The sequence below is a fragment of the Cyphomyrmex costatus genome, unplaced genomic scaffold (assembly GCF_001594065.2).
Source record: "Cyphomyrmex costatus isolate MS0001 unplaced genomic scaffold, Ccosl1.0 scaffold133, whole genome shotgun sequence".
NCBI classification, from domain to species: domain Eukaryota; kingdom Metazoa; phylum Arthropoda; class Insecta; order Hymenoptera; family Formicidae; genus Cyphomyrmex; species Cyphomyrmex costatus.
In genome coordinates, this window is record NW_017275315.1 from 914,355 (window position 1) to 920,354 (window position 6,000).

The 6,000-nt window shown below is 39.0% G+C and overlaps 1 protein-coding gene across 1 annotated transcript in view; it reads right to left on the minus strand.

Moving 5' to 3' along the window:
- LOC108782726 (Down syndrome cell adhesion molecule-like protein Dscam2) overlaps positions 1–5,535 on the minus strand; it is a 168,966-nt gene extending 163,431 nt beyond the window's left edge. Inside the window, exon 1 of the mRNA XM_018551080.1 lies at positions 5,313–5,535. The gene's annotated coding sequence lies outside the window, so the exon portion shown is untranslated. The remainder of the gene's footprint in view (positions 1–5,312) is intronic.
- Positions 5,536–6,000: the final 465 nt, after the last annotated feature.

The window sequence follows — 6,000 nt, forward strand, 5'->3', positions numbered from 1 at the left end:
AGGAGCTCGAGTAACTTTTAATCCTTATGCGTAACGCGATGATATAAATAGCTTTAACTCTTAAAAGAATCTATATAGTTTGCAACTTTATAAATTTAAATTAAAGTTTGTAAAGAAATAAAATGAATAAAAGCAGATCTCCCTAAGTAAGTAGATAACCAGATTATGTATAATAAATATAATTACATTTAAAATTCCATTAATTTTTATTTGTCAATCATAGTTTGCGTAGATTGTTGTTGAACTTGGAAAAATATTATCATGGAGTAACGTTCGATAGATACTCAGTTAGATCTCATAGTAATTTCTTGGATTATTCATACTCTGTGAGATCCGTACAAACTTTCAGTAGTAAAATTCAACGGAAGCGGATACGGGGCGACGGCGACGGTTGGGTCTAGTGAAACAAGAGGAAACGGAAACGCGCGGCGAGAGAGAGAGAGAGAGAGAGAGAGAGAGAGATGGCGAGAATGAAAGAATGAGGGAGGGAGCAAGTTTAGCTCGCTTTCTCCATTTCTTATGGAACTGAGGGTAAAAAGGAGCGACGAGAAAACTCTTTCTTCGAGTGGCTGGTTAAGAAGTTTTATAAGTTGCCGGCATCCGCGGAATGCTGAAAGGTCAATCAATTTTGCGCAATCTTCCATTTCCCTCACAATGCGTTTTCCGCTCTTTTTACGCGATCGCAAATCCGATTAGAATAAGACATGAAAAAGGATTAGAATAAAATACAAAAAAAAAAAAAAAAATTGCGCAACGTGTTGCGTAATGTATGCGTGTACTCTAATTGAGATCGTTCGAAAAAGTATTTTCCTTTCTCGTGGGAACGGGAAAGCATTTCACCGTGGCGAATCACCGGCAGAGAAAGGACGAGTTTACGTGTTTGAAAGTGGAATCAATACGTCGGGATCGTTTCGGATCCTTATTTCCACGCGAGAAGAGCTGCATAAGAAATTTCCTCTTTTCGCACCAACCGGAGAATCTGGTCAATCCATCGATAAAGTTCTCAAATAAAACGCGCAGCGAGAATCTCTGATGTTCGCTACGTTAAATGAAACTGATTTCTACGCCGGGGATAAAAGTGAGATCGTGAAGTTTCGACGTAGCGTAGCTTTGTCCGATCGATCTCAAAAGGATTTATCTAGGCCATATAGAATGCCGCGTTACTTTTGATCGAATTTATTCGGGCGAGTGATATTTCATTCTCATTTACCTAAATTGGATTCCCTCGTATATTTGATATACTCGCGTGCAGGTACGATACTTTATTCTCTCAAATTGATCAATTTTGCAGAAAACAATGGACGCGAAAATCAAAAGAGATAAAAAGTCAACCTTCGTGCATTTCGCGTCAGAAGGCAGAAAAGTCGCGGATATAATAAGCACGAAATCGTTAATTGCGAGAAACGCGGACCGGTTAAAACAATTAACGCAGACAGGATCGCCACTGCAGCCTATAATTTTTTTGTCGTTGGAAAACAGCTAACCGAATCCCTTCCGAGCTCCCGAAATTCGATTTCCTTGCGCGAAGCCGCACCGCATGGGCCACAAAATGTTATTTCCGCGTCCACGCGGACCATCTGTGCATTCCTGTTTGAGTCAAAATCGCGTTTAATGAAAAAATACCTCGGACGCCTGCGCGAGGCTATATATTCCTATATAACAGCGATAAATAAAAAAATACTTTACGGGCTTTGCAAGCGGGAACGGCATGTATGCCGTCGATGTTATAGGAAAACGTTACAGAAGACTGTCAAAGATTCTATAAAAAATTCAATGAATTAAACGAAATTTCAGCTGCTGCTTGATATATGGGTAATATTTCTGTCGATTTGTCGATATACGTAATAAAATTTGTGTATTTTTCTTAAAACGACAATCATTGTCGAGAATAATATAAATAACGATCAACGACCAAGCCTGAAATTAATCATAGTATAATAATACTAAGACATAATTTTTGCCATTAGATACATATATCAATATATCACACATGTATCAATTAACATGACCACGGCGACACTTTGTGTACCTATTATTTTTCGCGCGCTCAATGTTATGCCGAATAAAAAAAATCTGGAGCGATTTTGTTCAGACTTTGGCTCCACTTTACTATGGCGCAAACTAAAATGAATATGACGGTGTATAAGTTACGAGCACGTAAACTTGTGTTCAGGTTTAAACATTTTATGCTTTCTCTGTATCGTTCGATAAAAGTATTTTTTCTTTTATTTCAAATCGTCGCAAGTCCAATTTGTAATAAGACCATTTTAACGACACGATCGTTGAAGTTTTAACAATCGAATGTTTAATATCACTCTAATCGAATTAAAATCTTTGTTACTGTTATACAGCAAATTTTTTCACAAATCCAATAAATTTCACAAATCTAATAAATGATTTCTGATTTAACTGCATTTACTATATTAAAACATGAATTTATCCTTAATAGAGATAATACGAAGGAAAACAAGAATTTTAAGACCAGGAGTATTAGTTTCCACGACCAATATGATCCAACCGACCTGACGATGCAGTTTCCTCTTTGAATTGTTTATATTAATAACATTCTCTCTCTCGCATATATTCTCTTGAAGGGGTAACATCAAACGCACGCTAAAATGTTTCTCTGTCCTAGAAAACGTCACTCAAGTAGTTATGTACATACATACTTGCGGAGGACAAGATGCTTAAACCAGGTTATTGAGTTCGTTCCAGTTTTTGGCGCACTATACGGACCGTAGACTCAGATGAACTCATTTTCACCACACGCGCGTATGTGTTTTATTCAGAAACACGAAGTAAAAAACAAAGAGCCAACGAAGACTTCACCAAGCGTAAAAACCAGAGAAGTGTTTCCATGGGTTCTTTTGAAGGTAAATAACCGCTGAAGATATCGACGCCGATCGTAAAAGCGTGCGAAAATATGAGCAAGGTACACGATACCTTTAATAAATCGAAGTCGAAGAAGAAGACACCAGCTAGAGATTATCGGTAGAGATAATTCAATTTTCAGGTTAACTGTTAAATTAACAGACAGCTTCCTGCCGGCAAGTTTAAAACACTATTGATCTCACACGAGAAACGTATTATTTAAAAGAAGAAAAATATGGAAAAGTTAAGGCTGACTGTCTGACGTATGAATAATGTAATTAGTTTGTAATTATGTAGTTATTATCGCTATATTGTACAATAAATTGTATTAATTTATTTTACCCTGGAAGCATAAATTCCAGTGGTCAACCACTAAAACCGCTGCTATTCTATTCTCATACACACACACACACACAAACTAAAAGATACTAAATTTGTGAAACACTACACATGCAACTATATATATCTCAATATCATTCGAAGATAATAAAAAATAAATATTACATTTCTAAATAAATTTAGCTGATTACTTTTTATTAGCTTTCATATAATCATTTAAAAGGCTGTTTTCAATCTGCCACAGTATGGTGAAAATTTTGAAAGTGATTTATTTTACTTTTTCCCTGTACTTCCAGTTCTGGTCGTGAGATCGACATGGCATAAATCGCGAGATAGTGCCGGCCGGAATAATAAAAATTATCGAACAGCCATCGCGACGGTTGATAGAGAGGAGAGAAAATTGGGAGTGAGAGCGAGCACTGCCTCTGACATTAATTAATCATCCACGGAGAGCGGTCGAGTTACTCGAGTCTGATAAATTATCGCCACCTGAGGAGCCTGCCTCGGCGATATACGGCCCGCCGTATCTGCCTACGATAATTCTCTTTATTCAAGCGCGCCGCAGGATAAATTCGCTAATAATGTTCGTTCGCGTGGCGTTATTAACGTGGAATATTGCGACGCGCAAAGAGCAAACGCGATGTTTAATCCGCATGTCAGCGCGATGGGATTTTCCGATTTTTTAGTAGGACACTAGAGTCCATTTTCTCACTTGGAAAATGCGGCCGATTAGTTAACATGATAACGAGAAAAAGATACTGCTACAAACGACGAAACGGTCGTCGAATATGTTGCGCATGATACGCGAGTGTCGTGTTAAAAGACCCGTACTTGTAAAAACCTTATTCACATCTTGCATTTGAGGTGCTTTTTATTCGGTGACAAGTCAACACAAGTATTATTTTATCTTTCTTGACATCAAGTGAATAACAAAAGAAAGAATGATACATATGTCACCAAATGGAAAGCACTTATAGTTGGTTTCTGCATCTCATATAATATGATAATTAGATGTACGTTGTTTCTCGTTATAGTCGATAATTAAAAAATGAACTTCGTTTTTAAGTTCTAGATATAATTGAAATGTAGCATGTGTATAAATGGGATTTAATTTAAATTAAGTGCAATTCAAATAAAGAAATCATTTTTTGTTTTTTAATAACGTGACTAATGTGAAAAATGGCAAGGATTTTGGAGTCAAAAATAATAAATGCGTAGGTAGGTGCAGAAATATATGTAAAAAAGATACGCGTGTAGAAGATTTAATCTAAAAAGTGATCCGGGAAGATGACAAACGCGCGGAAAAATCTCACGCCTCCATTTGCGTTATTAAACATGACAGAAAAGAGAAAGGTAGACAGCGCCTGTAATAATATCACGGTACAAAATCCATACTGCGGAATAGAGCGTATAGACATATCGATATGTCATAACACCTGCTACTACAATGTGCAATTATCGACATCGCGAGCACAATTCTCTCAGCATCGTGCTTTGTGAAAGATCGAGGGAATAAAGACCGAATAATACTTGAACGAAATGTGAAATGCCAAATGCTATAATTCCCGCTTGATGACATATAGATATATATATATCATATAGAATAACAGAGATATGTGATTCAGTTGCTTTAATAATCCATTGAGAATGTAAATATTAATATCATAAATAACATTCGTTTTATAAAATGATGCCAACTACTGTTAAACTCTAAACTAATACCACAAAATATTTAGAACAATGTTGTTAATGTGGCTTAATGATTTCTTCTATTGTTAGCTTATAAAATAGTAAGGCAACGAGTACCTATTCGGTGTCTAAAAAATATTTTTCTTTTATAATTTACAACGTCAAATTTACTTGCAATTGTTTTCATAGAAATGTGGATTTTACAATTAATCAGAAAGCATTGGACGATCTATATGATCTCGTGTATATATTCTGATATTAATACCGCACAATCATGCTTCTCTCTTCTTGATAGTCACGACCACTAATATCATCCTCTTTCTCTGGTTTCACGGCCGCATGCACATTGGCAAGAGGGAAAAATGCAGTATGCGCGCGACCGAATTTCCAATCGCGAGTGATTTTTCACGTACATTGTTGCCCTCGAAGATCCCGGCCAGCATGATAGTCGTCGCCAGCTGAAACGTGTCACGTGCCAGGCTCGAACGTGTGGTTTTCCTTGCCCGCGTCCAGAAGAAGGGGGTACCCTCGAGCGTTTCACTGCGAGTTCCGTTTCACAACAGCTCGTCGTTGAACTGCAGGGAGAAAACGAGGAGGGAGAGCGGATCAGAAGGCGATAGTAAGAGAAGATAAGAATCGCGGGGAAGCGTGCGTACTTCCGATCGTGCGCGTGATCACTCTGGCGAACACGTTGAGGCAGATCGCGAGCAGATTGACACCTTCAGGGAAGAGATCGCGCGCAGAACTGACACCTCACGCGCGCGGTCCAGCTACCCTCAGCATCCAGCGGTGGTGGCGGCGACGGCGGCGACGGTGGCGGCAGCCGAGGGGGATAAAGCCGAGCACGCGCGAAATTCCGCCCCCTTCTGCCCCTATTCGCCCCTTCTCCCTACCTTCGATGAGTTGCAGCCACCCGTTCACCCATCCACCTCCTCTCCTCCTCGTCGCTTTCATCCACCTCGATTCTCCTCTCCTCGGTCAACCTCTGCCGCTAGCACTCCACGCTCTTCGTTTCGTACCGAATTCGCGCCACCGTCCACGGAATTTGACTTTACCCTTTACTGCCTGCTAGGGCGTATAAATCCCTCGGTTCCAAAAATT